Raw genomic sequence first — 13,802 nt, 5'->3', positions numbered from 1 at the left:
CTGGAGGAGTTTCCTGCTCCAGTGCACTGAGAACTTTATGTCCATCGGGAAACACGCATAGCTGAACAATCAGTCTCCTCGTCATTGTTGTGTTTTCTGTTGTCATTTCTGAGGCAAATTACTGGTTAAAATGCACTCAGCTTCCATCTCTTAATGAACAAAAGTAGCTTGCTGACTAGCTTGCTGCATACTCCATGCTTCTTTCTTGTCTCCCCTGAAACAACAATGTGCATGTGTGCAGGAGAGTTTTCTAGATGGAAAGGGGAGTGAGCTGTGACAGAGGCTAAACTACGAATAAAATCATGGTGACGTTTTAAACGTTATAGATATTTTATATATCACACGTAAAACTTCTCAGGATACATCAAGTAAATCTGATATATCGCCCAGCCCTGGCATAGCTATCATTTCTTCCATTAATGATGGGCAATCTATTAAACAGATGTTAGAAATCAAACTTAGATTAATTTCACCAGTCCATCTTTTACCACTTTGTACCTGTTGCTGGCTCTGTATACAGTAGAGAGGGGAAATCTTGGGCATGCTGACTGAGCTGCAAGTTTGAAGCCCTAAATGCAGCAAGCTGGGATCTACAGTGATCTGGTGCATTCGTCAAAGCCGTAGTCAGCAGTTTGTGTTACATTAGAGATCAAAACATACATTTTTCTGCTTTGCATGCCCATTACATTGAAGGTGCACTACTGAATTTGCCAGATTTTGGGAACCCCTAACAAAGACTAACTCAGCATCTGTCTTGCATCCTGTCTCTTCTCTGAGCTCTCCCCAGCCAGTAAAAGTTGGTCCAATATTGACTCTTGTCATATCTGTTGCTTTGTCCCTTTGTCTCACTTTTTTTCCTCCCTTCCTCCCATAATGTCCTCTTGGGTTTCTTTGCTGACTCAGCCACGGTGGATGTTCAAAACGGCCAATGTGTTAACATCCAGTTATTAGGGTGTGACGCAGTGCTGTGAAGCAAAATTTCACTGTAACATGATGCTCCAAGCCAGAAAAGAAATTGTGGATTCTCAGCCTCAGGATGCTGCAGAGCAACAACAGCTCCAGGAATGTGTATACTGAATGTCAGCATGGCATCAAAATGAGTCAGAAGCAGAATTATAAGATCAGAAACGTTTGTGGTGTTCCTTTAAGGTTGCTTCGTTTGATATGCACAAGCTGTTTTAGATACTCAAACCTGGTCTTTAAGCTTCATTAAGTCACTCCAGCTTTACATTTTTCCATTTCATACTTTAGAAACAAATTCTTACTTTGGTACATCCCACCCTTTGATAGAACATCAATATTATTCACTTCCCCTGTCAGTGATTTTAATGTTGTGGCTGATGGATGTGAACCCACAGTACAGTTCAGTGGTGAATCAACTTAAGAAGATTTGATTAATCCTTTTCAATGTCAGCTTTTGTCAAAGAGTAGGATTACAAGCTCCAGGTATTCTGTTACTTATCATATCCCCAACAGGTAGTACAGCAGAATGTTAAAAGCAAAATAAGTAGCACTGACACCTAGTGTTTCAAATTATTTTAATTTTTTCTAAGGAAAAAAATCCTAATTATTCAGCCTTTAACATCTATCACAGTGGCTTTTTACTTCAGTATTAAATTCACTTATGACAGTATTGATTTTTATTATTTAATTCAGCAGGAAACAAACTAGAAAAGTTAGTTTAGAAAAACTTTGCTTTTTTAATTTACTGTATTACTTATTTATTGTATTGTTTTCACTATGAAAACTAACAATGATTCAGGGCATGACTTATGAGCAGAAGGGGTGCAACAGCAATTTGTCTTGAAAGTACATCCCTAATTATAACCCCTCATCTCCTCCTCACCTTGCCACATTTTCTTTTTCATATCAGTGAAGTAAAACAAACTAATCAGACAAACGTTTGGCAGATGGCTATCAGTCAAAGAACTAATTTACCTCGACCACTACTACTGCTGCTGCTGCTGCTGAGGATTAGGTCAGATGACTTTAGCTGAGATTAGGGCCAATTTGGAAACACAGAGGAGGCAAGAAGATTACAGCAAATGAGGTAACTGAAATGACCATTGTTACATTTCTTTAAGCTACAATGAAGTCTCAGTGCTTTGTTTGAACAGACAGAGGAAGCATTGTTCTTTCTGAAATCCATTTGAGAAACTGTCCGTAAAATATTACACAGGTTGAAGGGAGGGTTTTCAATTTTTTGGCAATTTGAGACATTGATTAATTTTTGGAATGGGTTCAGATAGTTTCTATGATGTGGTAAAAATCTACACATAATGCTGTTTTCATAATTAAACAGTCATAGTTCATCCGTTTGTGGTTGGCAGCAGTGTACAGTAACAGTAGCTACAGTGTTTACAGTAGACTCTATTCTTAACAATGGAGCTCATTTAGCTTCAATAGGGTACTAATGCCCCCCCACCTGTTACACTCCCACCCCACCTCAAACCGCCCCAGCATTGGGCTCATCTACTGACTGCTGACACAGCCATTACTCACCAGTTTAAAGCAGCTCTTTGGCCGTGCAGCTCAGCGGGCCAATGGAGATTTTGGGGAAGGGGGCGTTGCGTGTCAGACTGGGAGGAGTTCAGAGGGTCAGTCTGATGGGCCGCTGAGATTACCACCAACCCACCATCTGCCACCCAAATGCTGTAAGACTCAGAGTGCGGAAATCAATGGCTTGAGTAAATATCATAGACACATAAGCTCATTGAACAGTAATTTAGGCCAATTCTGAGAGTGTTTCACTGCTGCACTGAGGAAACACAGCAGACACTCATCCTGGATGTGAATCTTATTGGGTTTTTGGATTACTCTCTAACATGTTAATACCTTAATTGTATGATAATAACTTATCATTATACATATCTGGATATCTGGTTGCATTGACCTTAAATTATTTTGGGAAATTTTCTTTCTTGCTCAGAGATGAAGTTGCTTTGTATAGCATTCAATAATTATTAGAGACGCCAAAGGCAAAAAGTGGCCCCTTTTATCACAAAACAATTTTCAAGTACACTGATCAATTTTCTCATCTAAATCCCAGCCAATTAAAATCAAAATGTGTTTAGTATTGCTTCTGCTCCAGTGTTCAGTCGTCTCCGTTGTGCTGTTAATTCAGACATGATTAATCCATGCATGCCTCTGTTCACTCCTTAACTCCTTTGTTGAACAATGACACCAAATGTGATGGTTGGCACCATTTCCCTACAGCAAGAAAGTAAATATTAAATATTTACTGGATCATTATTCATTTTGATGCGCAGAACATGTCAGAAACTACTGACTCTGCTGAAGTAAATTCACATGTTTTGAAAGCAAAAATTCATGTTTACATTTGTTTTGTCCGATTTGAATGGCTGATTGCCCACATACTGAGTTAATTTGCACAAAACACATTTTCAACACCACAGCTTGAATAATGCAACTTTAAGTAATTAAAATCATGATGTGGTTTGAGCTGAGGTAATTCTGCTGTTCTGCTATACTAAATCAACCTAACTGCCAGATTAAAATGTAAATGTAACGCCTCAATATTTCTGAAGTAAAAGAGCTGGGATTCAATTTAGCCATCAAAACAATTAAACAAAGAAAAATCCTCCTACAGTTTTTTCCTAAACATTTAAAATATTTTTTTAGTGGCTTGGACTTGACAGCCTTTCTACCTTAAAAATTTCTCCTGCACTAAGCTTTTATTAGCATTTGCTATAATAAAACTACACTTCACAAATATTATAGAAAAGTTGAATGAATTCATTTGGTGAATTTATTTAAACATGTTGTTTCATGGAGGTTTATTTACACATGAATTGCATCTCCCGGACAAATGCCAGACAATTTCCAACCAATTTCAGCCTTAGACCTTACAGAGAATTTAAGGAAATTAATGCTCCACACAAAGCAGTTAGCTTTTAAATTGCCTGTATTTGTTTATAAATCATTTTAGAGAAACAAGTTTTAAAATTAAGTTGTAATCTCACAATGACGTTTGACACTACAAAAAGCCATAAAGTGAAAGTTATCACAGACAGCTTACACTTACTTTCTCATCCTCAGTATTTTTATCCTTCCTGGTCAGTACAGTGAAATTGCAAAAAGAAGTTTTCATTATAGATTAGTTTAAATGTAGGTTCCAGTTTATTTATTTAACAATACATATTTTATATGAGATTTTTTCTTTCTTGCTTTTCATCATCAAGTCGTTTGACTCTATGTTTGTCATCATATTAATTTGATTCATAAAACAAGAAACATTTTCTATAGAATGATGAAAAAGGTCACATTTTTTAATTCAAATAAATGTTTTCCAACCAGTTTAAATACAGAGATCCTCTTTTATTAAAGCTTTGATTGAAGATCTTAAACTAACTCCCCCAGATGCTGCAGATCTTAGCTAGATAATCCTCCTCAATCTTAACTTGTATTTAATTGACTGTATTACCAACTCCACTGGCCCATATAAAATCTTGATTGCATCATACATGGCCCCCTTTAATCTGACCAATATGACCAATAATAGTTAGATTTATCTCTAAAGAACACAGATGCTGCTCCATATGAGTCATGCAAACAACATCCAGAGCTTACAGCCGCTTATTCAAACGGATGCCTCGCCTGGCACACTTTTTCCCGCCTTTAACTAATGCATCATATTGTTATCTAATCTGCTTAGCCAGAATTACAATGATAGCCACATCCTCTCTTTTGAAAAATTATTACTTTCAAATATTTAAATCTCTGTCTTAATCTCAAAGAAAACAATTGATTTTCATGCAGCAGCATGTATCATAAAGAGGCCTACTCTATCTTCCCTATATCTTATAAGCTAATCAGCTAGCATGTAACAGCTCACATGTTTTTATTGAATGGAGTAGTAAACAAACATGGCCTTCAGAAGGGGAAAAGGGAAGATCCTGTCTGATGCGGCTGCCCTCTGAGGTCAGTGCAGTGGTCACTTATTGTTGTGTAGCGGAGTGTGATGCTACAGAGAGGCGTCAGTGGAGGATTAGTAAGCGGTGGCACATGTCGGGGAGTGAGAGTGTGGAAAGAGTGTGCTAGACAGACCAGGCGTCATGGGAGCTCAGAACTGCAAACACACGACTAAGCACGCTCCATGCTAAGGAGGGGGCAGCCCATCTTATGAGATGTGAGAAAACACACGGCATAAACTTTTCCACACGTGATATTTACCTGCTGACAAGTGACAGGTGTCAGTTGCTAACAGGTGCACTGATGACAGAGTTTAAAACACGTCAATAACCTGTCAGGAACAGACTGGCTCAAAACTTGATGTCACAATACTCTTTGTGAAAGTTACTTCTTTATGTTTTTTGTTTGTTTGTGGCATCAGTTTTACTACATCATCTCAGAAGATGTTTTCTGTCATCTGTACATATGGACTGTTGTTGTACTTGCATTTTAATTACAACCCCATGCATCTGTTTGGCTCTTTTACTTCAACTGCAGCGACTCATTTAAACGCCTGTATACACTGGTTGGATGACAGTCGCATTGTATCACACTGCTAACAAGCTGATTTCGCTTTTTACATGCTCATCATTCCTAAAACCACTCTGCTGTGTCAGTTCAAATCCTGGCCTAAGATGGGATTTTGTTTCTTTGGTCCCTGACAAGTAAACTCTTTTAACTGCTTCACTGATTCTGAGACAGACTTGTGAACCTTTAAAAAGGTATCCCATATTTTTATATCAGAATTTAGTCTGGAAACTGGATGGAAACATCGATAGTTGTTGAGATTGTCTTGAAACAATAATGTTCCATCCTAAAACCAAAACATTGTGTGCTTGTTAAAATATGGCTGTTCAAGCTGAACATATCCTGAATGTGTTTACAGTTGAACTGATGAGGTACTATATTCAATTAACTTCAATTCAGCTTTATTTGTATAGCGCCAATTCACAACATCTCAAGGCACTTAATAGACATAATCAATTCAAGCCAATCAAAGCAACTGTGAAGAAGGCAATGCAGAGAGATGAAAAGGGAAAAAAGTGCTCACAGCATCATGGGACAACCCTCAGCAGTATTACTAAAGGACAGTTAGACACCCTGAGCTATAACATTCATCAGAAAGGGAGGTTTTACTGGTAAAGACAGTGCCGGCCCCTTGAACCCGAAATGGGAGCCAGTTCCAAGGATAAGGGTCTGATAGTCAAAGGCTCTGCATTTCACTTTTAGAAACTTTAGGAAGCACAAGTAAACCTGCAGTCTGAGAACAAAGTGCTCCGTTGGGAAAATATGGAACTATGAGATCTATATATATTGGAGCTTGATCATGGAGAGCTTCAAATGTGAGAAAAAGATCTTTAAATTCTAATTAAAGAAGTTAAAGCTGGAGAAATATGATCTCTCCTGCCAGTTCTCATCACAACCCTCACTGCAGCATTTTGGATCAGCTGGAAACTTTTTCAGAGAATGTTTAGGAGCATCCACTGTCCGAGTCCAGTGCAAAAATAGATTAATTTTAGTATGAGATATTAGCAAAAACAATCTTTCCATCATCAAATCAATACCTTATAAAGTCAATAAATTTAGATCAGCACAGCACACTATTATCTAAACTTAAAAGGTAGATAAGGGAGGTTGGTTTAAACTAGCTGATAAGCTATTTAAGGAACAGGCAACCGTTTGTACAAATAGGTGAATATAAATCAGAGAACATGGAAATCACATGCGGAGTACCACAGGGGTCAGAAGTAGGTCTGAAGTTGTATAATATATAACAATGACTTATGCAGAGTATCAAAATTACTGAAATTTGTGTTGTTCGCAGATGACACAAATATTTTCTGTTCTAGGGAGAATTTGCAGCAGATTTTGGAGATAATTACAACAAACATAAACTAATACTGTGGTTTGATAAAAATACATTATCATTAAAGGAGTCATCAACTGGAAATTGCACTTTTTCAAGTTAAAACATGTTTATCGGTGTTGGACCGAAGTGAAAGCCTCTCTTTTGAAGACGGTCGAGTTTTTCCGTCTGGTCCCTTTGTTCATAGCAGAACACCAACAAGGTAAACTATCGCAAACGCATGATTTTAATTTGCTCCTGGGATTTTGTCATCACAGGAGGCTATTTGAATAAGCCAGCCCCTCTTCCATGCTTAAAGCATGGAATGATATAATGATATAGTCATGCTTTACTGCTGACGCAGCTAACGCTAATGCTAAGTGATGAGCCTAAAAGTTTAACCCCCTGCAATGTACAAATGAGCCCCATGTTTTCTTTTTTATAAGTGGGGTGAAGTATTCTGCCACGTACATTTTTGTAAACATTTTGTTGTAAAACATGCTTCTTCCACCATCTCGGTATCTTCACTCTCAGGCTCGAAATCTGGTTCAAACATAAATGGCTGAATTTTGTAAGCTGCTGCTCAGTCAGGTTCGCTCGCCATCACTAAGCTGTTGATGTTTTGGAGTCAAACACACTGCGCACTGGACCAGCCTCTCTTCTGACTCTGGCTTCCCTGCGGCCAATCAGCGCGCACCATAAAGTTGTGATATGAGCAAAGGGTCAGAACAAGCTCTATATTTTTATTTTTTCATAAGTTCTAAAAAATATTTAAAGACATTTAGAGGGCAGTGGATATATGAGAAGACCAAGTGATGACACCTTTAAATCTAGGCAAAACAAAAATTTTACCCCTTGTAGGTGACATCGGGTCTTGCTTAATACACATTGTAATGGTGCAATTATAATAGTGAATTAATTTTTGTATGGGTTTCTTTTTAAAAATCCTTTTATTTAATGACCATTTAACAAGATTAAGACAGTAAACAAAGAAATTACAATGAATTCTCTGGTTCTGGGTACTAGGGACATTTCTCTCTGAACTTTACAACTGTAATTTGGCTACAGATTGACCTCTTCTTTGTTTTTGCACCTTTGTGTCAACTGACATCTTCGATTTGCACAGTGGAGGGATTCGATTCTTCATAATGGTCCTTGTTCCCATTTTTACATACTGTAATAGTAATTAACTTCCCAACCCTAGCTTACACATTGTTCCTGATCATAACATACAATTGTTATTATCCCCTTTATCCTGGCTCAGAATCAGATTCAGGGTGAGACTCATCCTTCAAGTCTTTCTTCAAGTCTTCCCCCTCTATCTCCACTTCATCTAGCTCATCTTCAGACAGCTCTAGGTCTGAATCTCCCTCCACAATTCTTTGTAAAATCCTCTCCACCTCACTTAGCCCTCTGATCCCTGATGTAACAGAAATAGTTAGCAAGTCCTGATGTCCACCACAAAGGACATCACATAAAAGTTGTGTTTTTAAAGGATTAAAAGTGCTGTGTCTTTTAAAAAAAAATCTTAGTAATTTGAAGTAAAGATTTTCATACTAAACAAAAAAACTTGAATTTTATTATCGGGAACAAGACATCTGTCAAAAATTGTTGACTTATCTCTCTGGTTGTTGTAAAACATGAAAATTGAAATTCCCTCCATTTTGAAAAGACACTGCATTTGCTGTGTTGGTCACATCCCCACAACAGGGGCATCAGAGGAGAGTTCAGGATGTCTTCTTAAAAGAAAAGTAGCAATCTCATAAATAATGCTTGACTTAGAGGTCTGAGACTCATGTCCTGCACAGAGGACAAAAATGAATTGCCTGGTCCTATTGGGTTCTGTTCTGATAACTAATGAGTGTAATCAGAGAGATGTGATGTAAGCAAATAAAAGTTTGAACTTGTAAACCTTAGATAAAATGTAGCACCTCTTTTTTTTTCTTCATCTTGGAACTGTGCAGCCAACATCCTCAGCAGGTTTGTAACCAGTAAGGCCACTGCGCTGCCATGTAATCAGAACGGGAACTCGAGCTGTCCCTCACCAGGTCTCTGTGGCCCCACTCATTATCTTATCTCCCATTGTAACCCACTGTAATTCCCCCTCTCATGATTGATGATGTCGCTGTCTGATTACACCAAGACAAAACCCCCCTAAGATCACCTTTCGGTCCTGTGGCCAACTCCACGAGCTCCACGAGGTCCACTGGAGAGGATGACGAAGGGGACTGTTGAGCTATGTAGGCATGTTGAGCTTCTGTCACGTGCACGCTTGGTTTGTGTTATTTCTGAGCAAGAATCAGCATTGTGCTGTAAACAAATCATGTAATTCAGTCATGTTTCACTGTGTTTATACTGCAAACAGGTAATCATGCTCCAGGGAAAAGTGATACTTGTGAGTAGTGAAGTTTTGGTGATACTTGGTCATGTTTCATTGATCTGTTTGTAATTTCCTAGATGCACTTAACAAGAGTGTTTCCGATAAGGGGCATCATGTGGTGCAACCCATACAGACATAAGAAAGCTGCAGTATAAAACATTTAGGCTGAAGGCTCCTCTGCTTCAGATCAGGTCCCTGGCCTGCTGTGGACAAATCAGATAGGCAACCTGTGCTCTTTTTAAGAGAGACAGGGAGTCTCATCTCTCTGTGTGGTAGGTGGAGACAGATCCCTCATTATCCATGCCACAGGGGACAAAACAGACCTGGGACCTGATGCCCCGACTGGCGTTTAGTTTCCAATGCGGTGACACAAGGCAGCCTTGGACCATCGCCGGGCTGCGCTCATCTCTGACCTCAGTGAGTGCAGGTCGCTCGCAGAGTCACATTAAACTTTAAGAGGACCCAAAGGTCCCTGTCAGGAGTGTTAACAGCGGCATTGTTCCGGCTCCCTCTGACTCAAAGGGCCAAGTGTAACAAGGCACCCCCTCCACTGGTCAGGAACGCCCCCCCTGGGTCCAGAGATACAGTGACACCCTTCAAATCCATCTACAGGTCCTCTAAGCACTTGTGAGTCCGATACAGAGGCAGATATGGAAGAGTCAAGAACCTGTCCAACAAGGACAGCTCCACATCAAATGTGTGTTTTAAAAGACGGCTGAGACTCCAATGAGTAAAAACCTGGTGCAGGTGTGGGATCAGAATCAGATGATGGGATTCCCACTGATCACATTAAAGGTGCAGTCCATCTACACAGGCTGTCACAACCTGCTAACTAAGACTTACTGATTATAGACTAAATATATCTTCTTACTTTGACTGCAACATTTGAAACATTCAGAAAAGAAAATTTTATAGCTCTTCATCAGTAAGGAAGGATTTTTCTTTATAAATATGTAAACTGAAATACTATCCATCTATCCATTTTCTATACTGCTTAGTCCAATTCAGGGTCGCATGGAAGCTGGAGCCTATCCCAGCAATTAGCAGACAAGAGGCAGGATACACCTGGACAGGTCGCCGGTCTATTGCAGGGCCATCACAGTCAAACAACCTTTCCCACTCAAACTCACTCCTGGGGAGAATTTAGAGTGACCAATTAACCTAACATGCATGTGTTTAGCCAGTGGGAGGATGCCAGAGTACCGGTGAAAACCCACCCATACACAGGGAGAACATACAAACCTCCCCTTAGCCGAGGCTCGAACCAGCAACTTTCTGCAAACTGAAACATATTTTAGCCAAGGCTGCTTTTATTGATTGTAATAGTAATTTTAAGTTTTATTGGAAATCCGTTTCCTAAACTATTTAACTTGAAGACCCCCTTTACGCAACTACAAAAAAACCATGGATCCCTGCCATGTCCCATGCTCAAACCATGCTTGGCTTTATAGGTTAGCAAGCTTTTTGCCAAAAAAGATGAATTCTAGCTGAGTCCTGTCCTTTGATGAAAACCGAAGTAAAGCTAAACATCAAAGATTTATCTGAACTGTGGTGTTTCTCACGTGTTTCACTGATGAAACAGTGCAGAAAAAAACAAAGTTACCTGAATGAACACAAACTATTCCACTAAAGCTCCACTAGCTCACTGACCTCACTAAACCACACACTGGCTGAAAATTGGATGCACAGTTTGGTAGATATAGTGGTGTAGGAGGTATTGTTGCTTAGCAACCACAATCTTGACCAGTAAAACAAAGTATAGCTTTAGCTTTTATCACCCCATGAGGTTTAGTTTACTCACAAAATAGCTAAATCTAATAGAAAAGGATCCTAACCAGCTAAAGTAATGTGGTCAACCAACCTATAAAAAAGTGTTCGCTGCAAACTGCTTTGACTCAGCTCTTTTTGATCCCAATTTTTAAACTTTCACGAGCCACTTTTCTTGACATGTTTTTATAAAATCCTTGGCTCTCAGTCCTTTGATTTATGACTTCTTGAGGAACCTTAAACTACTGAAACAGCATAAAAAAAACAAACATGAGGCATTTTCCAGCAATTAAGAAAACATTGACCACCAACTCTGAGCTAGCTTAACCACCACTTCATGCTACATACAACTAATGAAGCAGATGTGACATCACATGAAAATAAGCAATTGCCTCACAAGGATTATATTTCATCTGGGATGGCCCAAAATCACTCCGTATATATACTGGGAGAGAAAGATAGTAAAAAGCAAAGTGCAGGTATGATAATTGGCTAACAGCATATAGGTGTGCGGTGGCAGCAGAAAGCTTAACAGAGATACCTCAAGGAACTGATTTGGGAAAAGAAACAAGAATACTGGACATGAACCAGAACAGAAAACCCAAGATGAACTTAACCAAGCTTAATGCAGAGAGCAAGGACATCAGAATGACAAATTAACACTAAAAACATATTAAACCCGCCAGAAAATGACAATGTCCTTGTCCACTGTTTGTGTCCCCAATTTTATCAGATATTTGGCCGAACAAGCTGCCAAAACAATCACAGCAGGGACATCTGCTGAAGTTGACGCTGTGTCTGTAATAACTCTGACCCCCTACTGTTAAAATACAATCATATTTATTTGGGTTTCATGGATTTATTTTTCAAAAACAGAGTATTACAAAAAACACCTGCTCCAGATTTCATGACATCACTTTAACATGCTGAGGTTTTGGCAGCCGGATGTTCACCAAGACTGTACATATAAATAATTTTTGTGATTTATTTTATTTGTTTGTACATATATTTGACATGAATGCTATATAAAAATATATTATTTGAGTAAAAATGCCCCTCTTCCAAAGTCCAATTAGTCCACAAATAATCATGATTTCAAAATTGTTTGAAAGATAATAGGCTGATAATTAATAATTAATTGAAATTATTTTAATAAATAATTTAAATGGTTTGTTTTTTTAATTGAGAATGCACTACAAATTAAGTAATTATTGATACATTTCTAAGTTCACAATTCAAAAACATATTTAGCTTCTTTTTTTTTTTTAGCTATAAATGGGTAGTTGTTTATATAAAGGCTATGAAGGTTTTTAGGAAAACATATTAAACACCAGGCAGGTCTACTGCTGATCTTATTTCTTATGCTTTGGTTTCAAAACTAGGGGTAGGTTCCTCCTTAGGGACTTAAGTTGAGTTGACGGATCAATTTAACCCCTTTCACACCACACAAAGACACACCAACACTCAACATCTGGCAGGGGAATGTTGAGCTATTTTGCTTATAAACTTGCAATTATCAGCAATTTAATATTAGTATTCTCACAGACCATCTTCAAATACTATTCATTCCAGTTATAATAACTTTCATAACTTCCAGGGATGACACCTTGAAGCTGTGACCGGAATAAATGGTACAAGCATTAACCACCCTTCTTCTCTACCTCTAAAATTCCCCAAGACATAAAGTCACCCCTACAATATACATCTCTAAAACAAAAAGACCACTGCCAACAAATCAGTTTCTCGGTGTTAATCTTCTATATGAAAATTATTACAATGAACAACTTTCCCTAATTTCTTATGAACTACTCGCAATATTTTTCTTAATTAAAAAAAAATATATTGTTCTTTAAAAGCATTACTCACACATTACAATAAAGGATATGAAATGTATTCATAATAAAAGAATGATATGGTGTGGAACAAATTCCCTGTTCAATTCTCAACAAAATATTCCAGATGTTTTTCAGACTCTTGATCCTCCATTCACACCTTGATTCCCCTGGCGGTGTGGCTTGGAGAATCGTCCTGTTGGAAGTACTAATCCTCTGAGTTGGGGAACAGAGTCTTAATAGAAGGAAGAAAAAGTTTTTCTAGGATAACCTTTTATGCAATTTTATTCAGGCATCCTTCACACAAACAGCGGCCCGATTCCAGCCTTGCAGAATAATACATTGCAGTGGTTGCTTAGTTATTTATTTCCAGCAGAACTGTGTATAAGTATGTAGTTTGGACAGACTTTCCCATTAAACCTACTGGGAAAATTTCTCTAATCTCTGCTGAACTATTTCGTAGCGCTGTTAAACAGCTTGCCAAAATGTGAGAATGAGCATCAGCTGGACCCTGTAGTGTTAGAAGTTTTGGGAATTGGTGCTGCATCTGTTGAAAGTGTTGCATCTTATTAGGTATGCTAAATAAATTTTATTTTAATCTAAAACATAAGTATGTAGATTTTCTGACTGTGTCTAGAATGTCTTTGTATTTCAGCAATTGTATTTTATATTTACAGCACACTGGCAACCATGTGTTTTTCTGATGTGTTATATAAATAAAGTGAATTGGGTATCTCATGGTTCTTAATTACAGTACTGAATAAATGCAGATGCTGCTGAAATAAAGTAAAGCTAAACAAGACTATCAATCATTTAAAGTTCAGGTTCTTTTAAAATAATAACACTGACATCATGGTGGCTGAGTTGTTCTCACAATAATTACTCTTACATTTATACTTACATTACATTTGGTCATTCACTAGAATGATTCTACAGTACATACATACATGACTATACATTAAGTGCTAAATCAGTTTAAATGACAAAGTGCAAGCAAAAAAGTTCA

The sequence above is a fragment of the Melanotaenia boesemani genome, chromosome 1 (genome assembly GCF_017639745.1).
Source record: "Melanotaenia boesemani isolate fMelBoe1 chromosome 1, fMelBoe1.pri, whole genome shotgun sequence".
In the NCBI taxonomy this organism is placed as follows: domain Eukaryota; kingdom Metazoa; phylum Chordata; class Actinopteri; order Atheriniformes; family Melanotaeniidae; genus Melanotaenia; species Melanotaenia boesemani.
The sequence above is the reverse complement of the archived record's forward strand: the minus strand, read 5'-3'. Positions refer to the sequence as shown.